This window comes from Ursus arctos, unplaced genomic scaffold (assembly GCF_023065955.2).
Source record: "Ursus arctos isolate Adak ecotype North America unplaced genomic scaffold, UrsArc2.0 scaffold_7, whole genome shotgun sequence".
Taxonomy (NCBI): Eukaryota; Metazoa; Chordata; class Mammalia; order Carnivora; family Ursidae; genus Ursus; species Ursus arctos.
The window spans coordinates 27,257,350-27,274,452 of record NW_026623089.1 but is presented as its reverse complement, the minus strand read 5'-3'; the positions used below and the strand labels follow the sequence as shown (position 1 = coordinate 27,274,452).

At 39.5% G+C, this 17,103-nt stretch overlaps 1 protein-coding gene across 2 annotated transcripts in view; it reads right to left on the bottom strand.

Moving 5' to 3' along the window:
* PKD2L1 (polycystin 2 like 1, transient receptor potential cation channel) overlaps positions 1–17,103 on the bottom strand; it is a 128,539-nt gene that overhangs the window by 103,891 nt on the left and 7,545 nt on the right. For both annotated transcript variants that reach the window (XM_057308579.1, XM_057308578.1), the window contains exon 4: positions 7,626–7,725. The gene's annotated coding sequence lies outside the window, so the exon portion shown is untranslated. The remainder of the gene's footprint in view (positions 1–7,625; positions 7,726–17,103) is intronic.

Sequence of the window (17,103 nt, the reverse complement as noted above, 5' to 3'; positions counted from 1 at the left end):
TTTAAGCTCAGCAGAAGGCTTATGCGTGCCTGGGCAGAGTCTCGCCCCAGTTCATTCTAGTTCCACAGCGTGGAGGTTTTGGATTTCTGACCTGGCAAGGATGTTCCACCCCGTGCCTTCTAGGGGATGTTTACAGAGATTAACACGTAGGTAAGGAAAAGGAACTTCCTCACCTGAAAATATAAGGAAGTGGTGCACTCTGCAGGACAAAGTGGCAACTGCAGCCCGAGTGATTTTTTTGTTTGTTTGTTTGTTTGTCTGTTTGTTTTTAAGGACATCGACCTGCCCTTTTTGTAGCACTAGATTTCTTCTCTCCACAATGTGGCGCTGCTGTTCTCAAGGTCATTTTTCAGCCACTTTAGGGCAGAGAGATGCGGGAGACAGAGAGAAGAAAGTACAGGGTGGGGACACAAGGGATTAGGAAGAGGGAGAGGTTAAGAAAGAAAGCCAGTTCTTTCTGCCAGATAGAACTTCCCTAGCACCTCAAATCAGATCCACTGCAGTAAGTAAAGGCATTGCCTAACCCAAGTAATTCACTTTGGATCCTTTAATCCGATGGTTCTCAAACCTGGCTGCCCAACAGAATCACCAGAGGAACACGTTTAAAGGTACCAATTCCCAGATTCAATTCTACCCCAAGAAACTGAGTCACAAATTCGAGGAGGGCCCCAGTCGTCTGTTTTTGAAAAGCTCTCCTGAAGATCAGTGGGGGTTCATCTACACAAGATTTGGAAGGGAAACAATAGTTTAAGAGGAATCAGTCCTTGCAGGGCTCTGCAAATAGGACTTCCATTTTTCAATTCAGTAACAGCAAAAGTAATGAGAATCTATTCTGTGCCAGTGAGTTCTGTAAGAAATAAGAGCACAATTTATTGAGTAAACTCATCTATATCTTTAAGGAGCTTACTAAGCAGACCTCTGTTTGGTGTTTTCTCTTGCCCGTTTTTGGCAAAACCTCTGTGACACAACAGATTCATAATTCCCTAGTACCAGACCCCACTGTCTCCCTTTTATGTACCAATCATCTCTAGGGAACAGGGGTGATCTGGCTATCTTTGGCATCGTTCAGAACTGAGTTTGAATCCTAACAAGTTGTCAACTATGGGACATTAAAAAGGTTATCTTGGGGCAACTGGGTGGCTCAGTCTTTAAGCGTCTGCCTTCGGCTCAGGTCATGATCCCGGGGTCCTGGGATTGAGCCCCGAGTCGGGCTCCTTGCTCTGTGGGGAGCCTGCTTCACCTTCTCCCTCTGCCCCTGCTTGTGTTCCCTCTCTGTCTCTCTCTCTGTCAAATAAATAAATAAATAAAATCTTTAAAAAATTAAATAAATAAGTTATCTAAACTTTCTGAACCTTTATTTATTTTAGGAGATAGGCAGGTATGACAGATTAAAGTCTGTTATCAGATTCAGATGAGATCATTTAAAATCCTTAGCAATCTGCCTCGTGCATGGCTTTAATAAGTGCCATTTATTAATAGTAGTAGTAGCCTGCTCCCTTGATCTCTAGAACTCATCTCAAGCTCCTGTGTGATCTAATGACTCTTCTATGTTCGTGGTTTTTCCACGTCCCAATGACCTGTTTTGAGGAGAGTTGCTGGCCTTGCCTCTAGTCACCTGTGAAGAAAGTAAAATAAGGAAAGTGTGTTTCCCTCCCCAGAATTGGCACGGATAGATACAATAACTATATTTATCCATCTTAATTCCCTTTCCAACCCCTCTACCTGTAATGTTAGAATGATATAGTTGGAACCGACCTGAGCACAAGTTTTCGGACGTGGGTGAGCAATGGGGTAATCAGGAGCACATATAAAAAGTGCAGTTTCCTAGGCCGCTCAGCAGGATCCTGATTAAGTGAGCCTGGTGTGGAGCGCAGGGGTCTCCACTTTAACCCCTAGCTCACACTTTGAGACCCATGGCTTTAAAATTATGTAGTTCCAGGTGATGGATATGAACAAAACTTATAGTGATGATCATTTCACAATATATATGTCTCAAATCATCATGCGGTACATCTTATACGTCTACAACGTTATATATTATATCTCAATAAAACTGGGAGAGGGGATGACAGAGCATTACCTAGTCCCAGGGTAGCAAATTGAAAAGCTCTCAGAAGCCAAGCAGATCGTCCACATATTTGAAGGGGCAGAGTGTAAGGTAAAAAAGGTGTGATGTTTACCAAATAGAACTGGAAAGTACATATCTTTCTTTCTTTTTAAGAAATTAAGTGATAATGCACGTACTGAAATAATTTTCTAGACAAATAAAATCTGTCTTTAAGCCCAGAAAGGTAAAAGGACTTGCTCAATGTTACTTGAGTAGTGGCACAGCTGGGCACAGAGCCCCACTTTGTGAATACCCCGGTCGTCACACCATATTATTTCACAAGTGGACTTAATAGTCTCCTTCTTCTTTGGGCCACTACATCTCATACCCAGTTGGAGAAAAGGAAGAATAGCATCGAGAAAGTCCAGCTCAGAGTATTAGTCTAGTCTGGACTATTCCACCAAACAGAATTTACTTAGAGAAAAGGAGCAAGGGTTCACGGAGGGTTGCCCTGGGTCCCTGAGTCCCAAAGCTTCCTCAAACTACAAATACTACCAATTACTTTGTGATAGAGCTTAACACTTTAAACGTTTATTTTTCAAAGCAACCAAAAGCAGTTTGTATCCTTCCTGAGGGAACTATCCACCTGGTAATGGTGGATCAATAACAAAAACTATCAGACTATATTAGTCCTTAAAGATATCCCCAACATATCAATTTTTTAAAGATTTTATTTATTCATTCATGAGAGACAGAGAGAGAGTGGCGGAGGGAGAGGGAGGAGCAAACTGCCTGCTGAGCAGGGAGCCCGATGTAGGGCTCCATCCAACAACCCTGGGATCTTGACCTGAGCCAAAGGCAGACGCTTAACTGACTGAGCCACCCAGGCGCCCCTCCCCAACATATCATTAAGTGGAAAAACCAAATTGCAATAAAAATGTAGACTGTGAAGCAGCAGGAAAAAACACATACATACATATGTATCTGTGAATATAGTGAAGGGACAGAAAAATGTTTGGAAGGCTATGTTCCTCTTAACAGTAAATACCTCCAGAGAATGGGACTGGGGAGAGGAGAGCATTCCCTTATTAGTTTATATATCTCTACATTAAAAAAAAACACAATTAGAATGTCTCAGTTTATACATCTTCTCAAAAATCAACTACAGATAGTAGGTAAATGGCAGTGATGACAGCATAATTATTTAATCTCTGTAAATCCCCACATAAAAACAGAGAGCAACAGAAAGCAAAACAAAAATCTAGGGACCATATTTTGCAAAGCTAGGCGACAAGGTATCTCCATGAATGCCAAGCAGGGGAGAGCAAATCAACAACAGCCACAATGTTTGCATAATTTCAGCATCTGTGCCAGAAAGCAACAAGACCTCTGACAGAACCCCCTCCCCAAACTGGAAAGCCCCAAAATAGCCAAGAGGAAAGGGAGGTGGGTCCATTTGAGAACACAAGATTAAACTGAGAGTTTGGCCTAATCCTATTAGCGATGAGGGCACAAGGCCCATGTAAAATTTGCAGTGCTTAGAGCAATCTAACCCCTTAGAAGCCCTGGACACTGACCAACCAGGGCTCCATCCCAGGACGTGGCCACACAGAGAGAGAAACATCTGGGTGTAGAATCAAAATTAAGCAGACCTGGGATAACAGAGTCAAGGAAAGAGGAAGTCTAGATCAAGTGGGGGGAGGGAATGTCACCATCTTTTTAAACTATACTCGTATCTCCTAAAATTTTGGGAAAACCAACAGCACATAAAAACAAACAATAGACGGGCCCCTGGGTGGCTCTATTCATTAAGCGTCTGACTCTTGATTTCAGCTCAGGTCATGGTCTCCAATCCCAGAGTCGTGATATTGAGACCCCATCAGGCTCCGTGCAAAGCGTGCAAAGCAGGGAGTCTGCTTGAGATTCTCTCTCCCTCTGCCTCTGCCCGTCCCCCAGCTTGCATGCCTGCACACACGCACTCTCTAGTAATAAATAAATCAACCTTTAAAAAAAAACAACAGAAAAGTATCAAGGTTAAATCCAATTAAAGTAGTTATTATCCTGAAAAGGAAAATAAGAAGCAGAATAACATTTCCATAGCTAATGTAAGCACACCAGAAAGACTACAGCTATGATATCTGCTTCAAAACAAACAGAAAGCCATTTAAAAATAACACAAGACAAAAGAATGATACAAATCAAAAATAGAAAAACTCAGAAATACAGTGATAAAACTCATGGAAGAATTAGAAATAAAAGAAAAACTTCAGAAATAAAGATTAAATGACCAGGCACATCACAGTGAAAAATACCACACATGATGCCTTTAGATAAATAAAAGGTGAAAAGGGGCTCATCTCTAGGACCCCCCGGGATCATGAGCCAAAGACAGACACTCACGCAGGTGCAACCATCTTAACCTTTTTTAAGGATACAGTTCAGTAGTGTTAAGTATATTCACATTTTTGTGAGACAGATCTATTCTCTTTCCTCTTGCCCCAACCTATCTCCTTTTTGCACTCTTTCTCTAACAGCATCCTTATCATTCAGATTCAAAATCTCAGAAATTAACCAACAACCTCTGACGACTTCTATTCCACTTACTAACTCCAATCACTTCCACCGGTAAGTTCTGTTGATTGAGTCAGCCTCCAAGATGTTTCTCATCTCGTCAGTCCCTTCCTTTCCAAGGTAATAATTACAAGAGTTTGATAAGTGATTCTCTTATCCTCAGGATCGCTCCCCAAAGACTTTTTTTTTTTTTTTTACCAAATTAACATTTTTTGTAAAAGTTTTCAATCATGTTACTCCTCTGTTCAGAAAAAACTTCCGTGACTCCCCCTAGAAAATAAAAGATGTTGTCCTTAGCCTATTATACCAGGTTCTGCATAAGGTGCCATAGCTTATCTTTTTAGCCTCATCCAATAAGCATGGCATGATTTCAGGCAATTGGCGAGAAGAGCCATTTTCGATTACAAAGCAGAGAATGCATCTCCAGCAAGCCCGTTCATAACACTACTGTGACACTGATTTTATCAGTGCTCTCAATTCAAGAATGCCTTTCCTATCCCCAAATGATGTAGGAGTACAGACCATTGTGAAATCACAGGCAATAAAAGTAAAATGTCCATGCTTCTTGCATGTCTGCATTATTTTTCTTTTGGAAATAATGGAAATACAACTCCTCTGGAAAATCATGGGACCAAAGTACTGAAAAAAACCTCTTCTGTCCACTTCTCTTTATGTCCACTACTACCACCGCTGGCCAAACCCCATCATCTCTCACCTGGACTACCACAGTAGCCTCGTAAATTATTCTCCCTGCTTCTATTCTACACCCCTCTGATCCATTCTTCACATAATAACCAGAATACATTTTCCCATAGTATAAGCCATACATGATACTCCCCTGGCTTCCCATTGTCCTTCAAACGAAATCCAAACATTAGAAGGCTGTTTCTAGTTAGGTCTACCTCCTTGACCTTAAATTATTCTCCCCCTCTTTTCTTACTATGCTTCAACCATGCAGGTATTCCTTTGCCCTGTACACCTGCCTAGCTTCTTCCTACCTTTGGCCCTACGCATTTACTCTTTCACTGGAATGCTCTTCCCTAAATCTATGCCAGATGGCTCCTTCTTATCTTATCCGTCTCACCTCATAAATTTCCTCCTCTGAAATGCCTTGTATGACCACATAATCTAAATAGGCCTTTTGGGGCACCTGGGTGGCTCAGTTGGTTAAGCATCCAACTCTTGATTTTGGCTCAGGTCATGATCTCAGGGTCCTGGGACCGAACCCCAAGTAGGGCCCTGTGCTCAGCAGGGAGACTGCTTGAGGGTCTCTCTCTGCCTCTCCCTCTGCCCAACCCCCTCTAATCATGTGCATGTGCACACACGTGTGTTCTCTCTCTCTCTCAAATAAATAAATCTTAATAAATAAATAGGTCTCTGGTCATTTCCTATTAATTACCTTGTTTCATAGCATGTATCATCTGAAAATGCTGGTGGTTATTTTGATAGCTAGGATTGCATTAAATGTGTAGATTGCTTTGGGTAGTATACAACTTCTTTCTAGATATGTCTCCTGAGGCAAGGGAAACAAAATAAAAAATAAACTATTGGGACTACATCAAAATGAAAAGCTTTGGTACAGTGAAGGAAACAATCCACAAAACTAAACGGCAACCTATGGAATGGAAGAAGATATTTGCCAAAGACATATCTGATAAAGGGTCAGTATCCAAAATATATAAAGAATTTAAAAACTCAACACCCAAAAAACCAAATAATCCAATTAAAAATGGGCAGAAGATATGAATAGACATTTTTCCAAAGAAGACATACAGACGGCTAACAGACACATGAAAAGATGCTCAACATCACTCATCATCAGGGAAATGCAAATCAAAACTATAATCACCTCACAGCTGTCAGATGGCTAAAATCAACAACACAAGAAACAACAGGTGTTGGTGAGGATGTGGGAAAGGGAAACCCTTTTGCACTGCTGATGGGAATACAAACTTGTGCAGTCACTCTGAAAAACAGTATGGAGGTTCCTCAAAAAGTTAAAAATAGAACTACCCTAAGACCCAGCAATTACACTAATAGGTATTTACCCAAATGATACAAAAATCCTAATTCAAAGGGATATATGCACCCTGATGTTTATAGCAGCATTATCTACAGTAGCCAAATTATGGAAACAGCCTAAGTGTCCATCAACTAATAAATGGATAAAGAAAAGGTGGTACATAAACACAATGGAATATTACTCAGCCATCAAAAACAATGAGATCTTGCCATTTGCAATGTGGATGGAGCTAGAGAGTATTATGCTAAGTGAAATAAGTCGTGAAAGAAAGACAAATACCACATATTTTCACTCATATGCTTAATTTAAGAAACAAAACAGATGAACAAAGAGGCAAAAAAGAGAGAGGCAAACCAAGAAAGACTCTTAACTACAGAAAACAAACTAATGGTGACCAAAGGGGAGGTGGGGGGGATGGGTGAAACAGGTGATAAGGATTAAGGAGCACACGTGTTGTGATGAGAACAAGGTGTTGTATATTAAGTGTTGACTCACCATGTTGTACACCTGACCCTAATATTACACTGTGTTAACTGGAATTTAAATAAAAACTTAACAAAAAAGAAAAGAAAAAGGAAATCAACCAATATAATTCATGTATTTTTTTATATAACAGAAAGATAGCATGTTTATTCACTAGATGGATAAAATGTATAGGATAAAATTCAACATCAATTCATAACTTTTAAGAATCTCTTATAAAACTAGGATATGTGGGAACTTTATCTGATAAAGCCTCTACAAAAGCTCCCTGTATCAGGTATCCATCACTGCATGACAAATTGCCCCAAAGCTTAATGGCTTAACACAATAATAAACATTTGTGTTCTCACACACTTTCTGTGGGTCAGAAATTAGGAGCAGTTTAGCTGGGCGGCTCTAGCTTAGAGTTTCTTAGGAAACCCTAAGAACATTGGTCAGTACTGCAGTTGTCTGAAGGCAGGATGGGGACTGAAGGACCCTCTTCCAAGATGCCTTACTCACAGAGCTGGCAAATTGGTGCTGGCTGCTGGCAGGAGGCCTCTCTGTCACATCGATGCCACACACGGCTGCATCAGTATGCTCCCAACACAGCATCTAGCTTCTGAAACAGAGCAAAGGGAAACAACAGTGTCTATTATAACCTAGTCTCAGAAGTCAAACGGCCATTTCCTCAGTATCCTATGACACAGGTCAGCCCTGTTCAGGGTTGAGGTGTGCATATCATTAGATGAAGATTGTTTGGGGGCAACCTTGGGGAATGATTATCACAACACCATGCTGAGTATCTTATTTTATGGTATCTTTATTTTATCTTACTTTAATTTCATGAACAGGACAAAGGTTGCCACTACCACACTTCTATTCAACATTGGACTAGAGGACTTAGCTGACACAGAAAAACAAGAAAAAGAAACAAAAGGAAGAAACAGTCACTGTTTTCAGACCATATAGATGTGTTAGCATAGAAAAAGGCAAATCATATATATATATACCACAAAACATGGGAATTAAGGAGAATAATGTTTCTGGATACAAAGCCAATGCATAAAAATTGGCTGAATTTTTATATATCAGCAACAATCAGTTAGAAAATGAAACTTTAAAAAATGATTTCCGTTACAGTGGCATAAAAAATATGAAGTACTTGGTGGTAAACCTAACAAAATACATCTATGACCTTGATGGAAAATATTATAAAACTTCACCAAAAAGCATTATAGAAGACCTGAGTAAATGGAGGGCTTTATCATAGTTGTGGACTGGAAGACTTAGTGTTAGGAAAATGCCAGTTCTCCCCAAATTGATGTGCAGATCTGATAAATTCCAATCAAAATCCTGCAAGTGTTTTGGGAGGAGGGAAGAACCAACAAGGCGATTCTGAAGAACTAGATGGAGGGGCTTGCCATACAACATATAAGGAATTATTATAAATCTCTAATAATTAAAAATGTATCTTACTGATTTAGAGACAAACAATGTAACTGATGAAATAAAATAGCCCATGCATAAATGGAACCTTGGCTTATGATAGAGCTGATAGTAAAGAGCCATGGAAAGGATGATAGCTTTTTTGATAAATGGTAATTGGTTACAGATGAAAAATAACTAAATAACTACCTTGCCTCATACGCAAAAATCCATTCTAAGCGAAGCTGGAAGCTAATGTCAAGAGTAAACTATAACATTTTTAGAACACAACATCAAAGACTATCTCTACAAGTGATGGGTAGGAAAGGATTTCTTAAACAAGACACAAAAGTCGCAAGTTAATAATAATAATAAATGTGTTTGAATCTCAGATGCCAACAATTCTACAATGCACCATTATATTAAGAAAGGAAAAACATTGCCATTTAAATTGTGGACAATGTTTTCTTACTACTTAGAATTTTTAATCTTACACTACTATAAACTTATTTTTTAATTTTTTAAAGATTTTATATGCATGCATAAGAAAGAAAATTTGAGGGAAATAAACTTGTCAAAATAGTCCTAAAATGTTTTCATATTCAGAGCCTGAATCTTAGAAATAGTTTTTGTTCCATTATTGACAGCTGTGTTTTCCACCCAGCAGCATGCTCTACCAGCAGGAACCCTGGGGATGACTGCTGCTCCTTCTTTTTTTTTTTTTTAATTGAAGAGTATTTTGCTATGAAATTGGATATTTATTTAATAAGATCTGTTTTCGATGTGGACTTGTCTCTGCAATTAGCTGTGAAGAGTTTGTTGTGCCAGTCTTTGGGTCGTTTTCTGAGTTATTGACACTGATGTAACTGGTGTTATCTAGTTGTGTCAGTAGGTCAGGTGAGCTTAGGGTCCTCCTACTCTGCCATCTTCCAGGAAGTCTGAAATGCTTCTTCAAGAGTGCTCCACACCATCTTCAGGATTTTCTCCCAAGCCACCGGCACCTATTTTGCAAATTTTGATATAACACTTCATTGATTTATGAGGAACTGTCATCAGAGTATTTCAGACAATAACCAGGATTTATAGTCATTTTCTGTATAGTCTGTAAATAGTCTGTTGTTTGATGCGGAGCCTGGATGGCTCAGTTGGTTAAGCATCCAACTCTTGATCTCAAGCTCAGGTCATGATCTCAGGGTCATGAGATAGAGCCCAGTGATGGGCTTCCTACTGGACATGGAGCCCGCTTAAAATTCTTTCTCTCCCTTTCCCTTTGCCACTCGCTCCTCTCCCTTTTTCTCTCCCTCTCTTAAAAAAAAACAAACAACAACAACAAAAAAAAAAACAGCAGGGAAAAAAAAAAAAAACACAACCAAAGTCTGTTGTTTGAAATGTCAAAGAATCGCAGTTGTCCAGTATGAGATCAGGAGTCACAACCAGGTCCCTGGATGGGCAGGTGAGAACGATGACATCATGACTTGTTGCCTGGCTGGCTGGCAGACATGGAAGACCCATCAATTGCAAGAAATCCTGTATTAGTTTCCTACGGCTCCCATCACAAATTACCACCGCTGTGGGTCTTAAAACAAGGCACATTTATTCTTTTATTTCTGGAGGCTAGAAGTCTGCGAGCAGTTTCATCAGGCCAAAAGCAAGTGTGGGCAGGGCCATGTTCCCTCCAAAGGCTCTAGGAGAGAATCTCTTTCCTTGCCTTTTCCATTTTCCAGAGCTGCATTCCTTAGCTCACAGCCTCATCCTCCCTCTTCAAAGCCCAGCTGCAGAGCATCTTCAAATTTCTCTGTACTTTCATTGTCCTGTCACACCTTCTCCCTTCTGTCACTGCAATCAAATTTCCCTCTGCCTTGTCCTTATAAGGACACTGGCGATTACATTTTTGGGCTCTCCCAGATAATCCAGGGTAATCTCTCCATCTCAGAATCCTTAATTTAATCACGCTTGCAAAGTAACGTTAACCATATAAGGTAACAGTCACAAGTTCCAGGGTTTCAGACATGGGTGTCTTTAGAGGACACTATGCAGCCTACCACAGATGATAAATGTGAAAAAAATATGCATCTATGAATTGATGAGATATGATAATATCAACAATGGCTAATTTGCTTTTGGGGCGCCTGGGTGGTGCAGTTGGTTGAGCATCTGACCTTTGGTTTTGGCTTAGGTCATAATCTCAGGGTTGTGGAATCCAGCCCCGCGTCAGGCTCTGTGCTCAGTGCCCAGAGTCTACTTGAGAATCTCTCTCTCTCTCCCTCTGCCCCTCTCACTTGTGCTCTCTCTCTAAATAAGTAAGTAAATAAATAAATCTTTTAAAAAATAGCTAATTTGCTTTCCTGTGACAAGAGCTGTCCTATGAGCTTCACATATAATTACTTTATTTGTTAAGTTCAACACATAAGACTATCTTTACAACCTAGGGTAAGGAAGGATATCTTAAATAAGATAGAAGCATGAACCATAAATGGAATGATAGTAATAGTTACATGAATAAATTATATCAGTAGTAATACTAAGTTATTACACTTGGTTAATTATAACATTAAAATTAAGAAGTCCTATTAATTAAAAGGCACTATATAGAAAGTGAGAAAACATACCACAAACTTGGAGGAGATATTTGCTATGCATACAGCCGACAAAAGTTTAATGTCCAAGGTCTATAAAGAATTTATATGTATCATTAAAAGAGGAAAGACAATCTAATAGAAAAAGTAGGTGAAAGACTTGAACGTACACATCATAAAGTGCCTAAAGGGATGCAAAATGCTAATTGGGAGTGTTAATTATCACAATTGTTTTGGAACATAATTTAACATCATCTTGTAAAACAGAAGATGCACTAACCCTATGATCACAAATTCCACCTTAGGTATATACACTAAAGAAACTGTTGGGACATGCGTACCAAAACACACGTGTAAGAATATTCACAGCACCACTGTTAAATACTAGCAAAAGGTCTGACACAACCCAAATACTATCAACAGTAAAATAATCCTTCTGGTATTCAAATTTTATGACACACGTCTGCTTATCACCCTTTGGTGGTTTCCAGTTGCCTTCGGGATAAAATCCAGACTCCTCAGCCCCACCTGCATCCTACCTAATGCTCTGGCCTTCCTTCTATCTCCGTGTCACCCACATTGCAGCCACAGAGAACTACCCATAGTTCTCCACATGTACCCCGTTGCTTCACAGATTTGTTATTCCTTCTGTGTGGAACCCCCTTCCTCCTTGTGACTACTGATGAACTCTTATTTATTTTTTGGACTCCCCCCACTCTTTACATATGCTCAGAAGCCTGTCTGCTCTCCCCCGTTTCTTTAGGTACCTGGCCGCTGTGCTCCCATAGTGCTTCATGCACTTTCTCCTCTTAACACTTCTGGGTGTTTACTGGTCTGTTTCTTCCAGACTATCAATGTGGTAGCGGACTTCTCTATCATTATAATTCAGGGTCTTACCCAGGGCTTGAGGCATCATAGACCATTAAGTTTTTGCCAATTAAATATAGAGACAAATGAACATTTCTATGTTTTCTCAGGAAAAAGTACAACAAAGCGAATGCAACACTATCAAAGGTTTAAGTAGGGATTTAAAAATGCAGCAGAGCGTTAGGACATTAATTATCATTTAAGAGTTTACCACTCGGGCGCCTGGGTGGCTCAGTGGGTTGATTTTGGCTCAGGTCATGATCTCCGGGTTGTGGGATCAAGCCCTGAGTTTGCCTCTGCACTCAGCAAGGTGTCTGCTTGAGATTCTCTCTCTTCCTCTCCCTTTGCCCCTCCCCCTGCTCTCGCTCTCTGTCCTTCAAATAAATGAATAAAATATTTTTTAAAAAAAGAGTTTACCAAGTAGAGTCATTAGTATATTGCTTTTTTGCCCTGTGTCTTTATTTCCACATTTTTAGGTCTAAAAGAATATTAGCAAGCAAACTTCTTATCTTCAGATAAACTGGGTAGAAGAAGATTTAGAAATTTGATTGTAAAATGCTTTGATATATCAACTGTTGGTATAAAATTCCAGGAAACCTAAAAACATCTTGTTTTCAAATATCTATAATATTAAAAGTTATTAAATAATGTAATATAGTTCATTTCTAGAGGAATTATGCAAGTGTAGTTTATTTTTACACAGAACCCTCTATTTGAGGACATCAAGAGGAAATTCCAGTCGTAGGATTTAGAGTAGGTGAGCAATTGAGAAAATTATATAAACTTCAAAGTTGCTAAGAGACAAGATCTTAACTGTTATCACCACGAGGAAGAAGTGATAATTATGTGACGTGACAGAGGTGTTAGCTAACACTACAATGGTAATCATATTGTAATGTATCAGACCAACACATTGTACACTTTAAACTTACACAAGGTTATATGTCAATTATATCTCAGTTTTTAAAATGGAATATAAAAACCCATAACAAACAAACAAACAAACAAACCAGAAACAAACTCAGGAATACAGAGAACAAACTGGTGGTTGTCAGAGGGGAGGGGAGTGGGGGGATGAGTCAAATAGGTGAAGGGGATTAGGAAGTATGAAAAGAAACAAAACAAAACAAAACCAGAAGGTTATGAAGTTGAAAACAAACACAAAGTACTATGGAACTAATAAATTTATATATAACCCATCGTACCTAAGACATTGAGATAACACTATTCTCCAGTATCAAGGTGATTAAAGCAGCAACACTTAGAGAAAAATAAAATAAAATATAACCATGAAAAAAAAACCAGCAAAAATAAGTCCAAATTGGACTAAATTTAATAGTTGCCAATTCTTTTGCTAAGCTGAAAACAAACCAAATATTCCTCAAAATAAGAGTGCTGACAATTTATACAATCTTGCTCCTTGAAAAAAAAGAGAGGGATCTTTAGGCCCTAATATAGAAAGCTGCATAATATATTATTGAATGAGAAAAGCAACTTGCAAAATATAATCTATATAATCCCATTTTGATGAAAATTTTATATATATATTTATATTCATATATGTATATTTTAGAACCTATAAGATCATCAAAAACTTAACAGTTGTTATACTGGAGTGCAGAGAAGGAGGTGGGTCATCAAAGAGGATTTGCACTTTTATGTATTTTTGTCATGTTTAAGGTTTTACAATGAGAATGCATTAATTTTGTACAAAAGATAAGGGTATTAAATTTTCCCTTTGTGGGAAAAAATTCTGAGGTGGTGGGGGCATGCATCAAGAACTTGTTGTTTTTTTTTTTAAAAGATTTTATTTATTTGACAGAGATAGCGACAGCCAGTGAGAGAGGGAACACAAGCAGGGGGAGTGGGAGAGGAAGAAGCAGGCTCCCAGCGGAGGAGCCCGATGTGGGGCTCGATCCCAGAATGCCGGGATCATGCCCTGAGCTGAAGGCAGACGCTTAACGACTGAGCCACCCAGGCACCCCAGAAAGTTGTTTTAAATTAACTTTTTTTTCACATAAAAATTGCGCAAGTCTGTTCTACCTCCTGTAAGTTTTTTCTATCCCTTGGGAATTAATTCCCTGGTCAAGTAAATGGAAAGAACTTTGTCCCTATTTTTGTCAGGGAAGAAGTCAAGATTGAAATTCAGGAGTCATTACTCTTTACCTTCCTAGGACTTGACATTAGGTCTTAAATAGACTTGGCCCCTTCCTTCCTTCCTTCCTTCCTTCCTTCCTTCCTTCCTTCCTTCCTTCCTTCCTTCCTTCCTTCCTTTCCTTCCTTCTTTCCTGCCTTCCTGCCGTCCTGCCTTCCTTCCCTCCTTTCTTTCTCAGATTTATTTATTTATTTTAGAGAGAGAGAGAACAAGTTGGGGGAGGGAACAGAGGGAGAGGGGAAGCAGACTCCCCGCTGAGCCAAGAAATGCAGGGTTCTATCCCAGAAATCCAAAATCATTACCTGAGCCTAAACGGAAAGTCAGAGGCTTGAGCTCAAACTGAGAGTCAGACAAGTCAGACACAACCAACTGAGCCACCCAGGTGCCCCTGGCTGCTCCCTTTCTGAATGACAAAGGACAGAAAGATCTAGGAGGGTACAAACTTTTAGTTGTAAGATGCATAAGTTCTGGGGATCTAATGTACAGCATGGTGACTATAGTTAATAATACTGTATTCTGTCCTTGAAATTTGCTAAGACAGCAGATCTGAAATTTTCTCACCACACACACACACACACGTAATCATGTGAGGTGATAGATGTATGAATTAACTTGATTGTGGTAATCATTTCACAATATTATATATATATATATATATATATATATATATATATATATATATCAAAACATCACATTGTACACCTTAAATTTATACAATTTTTATTTGTTAATCATACCTCAATAAAGGTGAGGGGGAAAGAAGAGAGAACGAAGGACTTAAAGTTGAGTGAGAGTCAAAACCTACCAAGCTTATGTCACACTTAGGAATCCCAAATAAAGGCCTGGTCTGGAAGATTCCAGGTGGACAACAAAGTCAGTCAAAATATTCAGGTCAAAAGCCCTCAATCATCCAGCCTGAATAATTTGACAATCTGATAATTTTTTATTTTCCAGGGAGTTTGCCAGCGTAGATCTGGCTGGAAAGGGTTCTGAAGAGTGAGCAACAAGGATAAAAGGAAGAGAACAAAGACGGACCACTGCCTCTGGGAGCCTTCAGGAAAGGTGATGTGGATGCCAAAGCAGGAGATATGGCCATGTGGAAGTAAGTTGGGGGCCCTTTGAGGACCCCAGTACTGTGACTGAGGTGACCCTTCCTCTCTAGTGGACAAAAGGAACAGCAACTCAGAGATGTGTAAGCAAGAAGCTTCAGTGTCCTACTTGCTTCACCACCAGAGTTTTAAAAGGGTAGGGTTTTGACTTCCTACTGAAATCTCAACCCTTCCTTTGAAGTTCAAATTCTACCTTTTTTAGAAAACCTTCCCTAAATAAGCCTATATGATTTATAGTCAGTTTGAAGCAACTTAACACCTTATTAAATTACATTCTTATATTACCTCCTTGCTGGGCTGTAAATGTCTCTAGGGCAGAAATCATGTTTTGTCTTTTTAAAATGTCCATGACGCCTAGGGTAGGGTTGAGAATGTAATAGGTGTTCAACAAGTAAGTGTTCCATGGAAAAGTTGAAAAGAAGAAACCATCAGGTTCCCTAAAATAGCCTAAGCTTCTTTCTAACTTACAGAGGTGGTTGGGTTGAATTCCCACATTCTCAAATCAGAGGGCTGAGGTTCACCCAGTACATGGTATATTTTTCTCTGAAGAAAGCTACTCTGAATGCAGATTAAGTCTCGAAGCCCTACAAAGGACAACCGGGAAAGCACAGTGCCTTCTAAATCCCCTTGGGGACCAGGCTCTCCTCTCTGTGTGTCTGAGTCTGCGGGTGAGTGTGCATGGGTGGGGGAGGTTGTGGTGGGGCCGGAGGGCATAGGCAAGAGGGAGGAGAGAAACCCCAAGCGGTGATTATGTGGAGGGGATTTGCTATGTCTCTTTTCCTCCCCCCCTTCTTTCTTTGTCCTCTTTCTCCGTGTTCCTCTCTTTGTCCCCTTTTCCTAGTCTCCTTCTTCTGCATTTGTCTGGGAGGATCCTGGAGTGTTCTTTTGATCGACTCAATCTTTCTCTGGCACTTGAGTTCTGATTGGCTGAAGGACTTAGAAGGGGAAAAAAAACTTTAATTAAGTAGATAATCTCTTCTTTGGAAGTTTGGCAGCTCCATTTCACCTCTCCCTAACTCTGTTTGGGATCGCTTACACACCACTGAAGTTGGGACTTGAGGAGAATTCCATCCCACTACCACTGAGGGGTCTATTTCCCCATCTTGTCTGTCTCCCAAGTTTTTAGAATTTTCTATTTCTGTTGCTCCAGAGGATTATGTTGCTTATGAAGCCTTCTGTGTGCATCTTCCTTTTCACCTGTATCCTCCGACCCAGCAATACCTGGTAAGTAACCTGGACTCCTACCTGGAGCTGGGACTAGGTAAATGTATGTAATATATGGGAGAGAGCTCTTTTCATCACCCGGAATGTAGGAAGATTGAGGGTCTCTCCTAGGAAAAACTGTTCTATGGAGTAGGGGCTCTTCCTAAATTTAGGGCTGATTTCAGTAAATCTCTAGGACTCTGACTAATAAAGTAATAGATTTAAAAATAGATTAATAAATTGTTGTACCACAAATATTCTAAGTGGTTTTGGGGGAAATGGACAGTAGCTTTACTCCACCTTTTTTTTTTTTTTTTTTTTTTTGGATCGAATCCTGATGTCAGCATTGTGGAGAGAAGGAAGGTGGTTCAAAGCAAGTTCTACTGTGTTTGAGTCTGATCTTTGAGGTGAAGGCTGGAGACAAAATGCAATGGGATCTTACTTTGCACTTTCTGACTTAATTTTACTTTTTTCAGAACATTCCAAGTAACTGCTCACATCATCATGTCTTGGAGATAAAAATTAGCTTGATCTGTTGAGTTGGTATTGGGTTAATAAACACGTTTGAAATGAATTATTTTAGAAATCTAAACTTTCTACAAATTTATTTAATGTATACAATTTACAAACATTTCTAAATTGCTCAGAAAATGAGGCAATGT